Source organism: Delphinapterus leucas, chromosome 8, assembly GCF_059928025.1.
Source record: "Delphinapterus leucas isolate spDelLeu-1000000601 "Yukka" chromosome 8, BTC_Dleu_Yukka2, whole genome shotgun sequence".
Lineage (NCBI taxonomy): Eukaryota > Metazoa > Chordata > Mammalia > Artiodactyla > Monodontidae > Delphinapterus > Delphinapterus leucas.
The window spans coordinates 85,852,501-85,853,252 of NC_143136.1; the positions used below are offsets into that span (position 1 = coordinate 85,852,501).

General features: G+C 31.2%; 1 protein-coding gene across 3 annotated transcripts in view; it reads left to right on the forward strand.

Moving 5' to 3' along the window:
• The window catches only part of ZEB2 (zinc finger E-box binding homeobox 2), a 131,977-nt gene extending 131,476 nt beyond the window's left edge, over positions 1–501 (forward strand). For all 3 annotated transcript variants that reach the window (XM_022569672.3, XM_022569678.2, XM_089916857.1), the window contains one exon: positions 1–501. This exon is cut by the window's left edge. The gene's annotated coding sequence lies outside the window, so the exon portion shown is untranslated.
• The last annotated feature ends 251 nt before the right edge of the window (positions 502–752 follow it).

Genomic DNA, 752 nt, shown 5'->3' on the forward strand with positions numbered 1-752 from the left:
ATAGGTGTACCAAGAGGCAATTTCTGCCTCTCTTAAGTATGTACTGACATAACTTAATATACTAAAATGGGAAGGGGCGTTTAGTCACTGAAATATGCATCGTGTAACAAAGATGAAGAAAATACATGGCTTGTGCCCATCATAAAAAAGATTCAGACTGAAGGCTTAGCTTTGGTTTTTATTCAATTAAATTGTTAAACTGTGCACAGTGATTTTTTTTTTAGAACTTGAGACATTTGTGATGTTGGCTGTTTAAATCTTTGTTACCTTCGCTGTGAATTGAAATTGTACATATTTAGTAAATCATGCAGACAAAACAAACTTTTTAGACAATATTTTTATTGGAGAGTTTTCTTTTCCTGTATCCATGTTAAAAAAAAAAAAAAAAAAAAGACCTCCTTTCCCAAAATAAAAATGTCAATACTAAATTTAAAGAAGTATAAAGGAATGATTGCTTCCTTTAGAGCTAAATATTTAAATAAACATGGAGATAATTGGCAACATGTTCTTTTGGGCTAATAGGCCGTGTCCAATTTTTTGGGTCTGATGTTTCAGAGGTCCTCTTTTTCAGGGTTGAAGATGATATATTAATCTCTGAATTAAACAAATGCTATTAAATAACAGAAATAAATCCCTCAGTCTTCATTTGTATATGAAATATGGAATTAGAGAAATGACACTGAGATGATGTGATGCTGAATATGCCACAAACTAAGACTTTCTCTATTAAAACAGTCACCTACCACCTATAA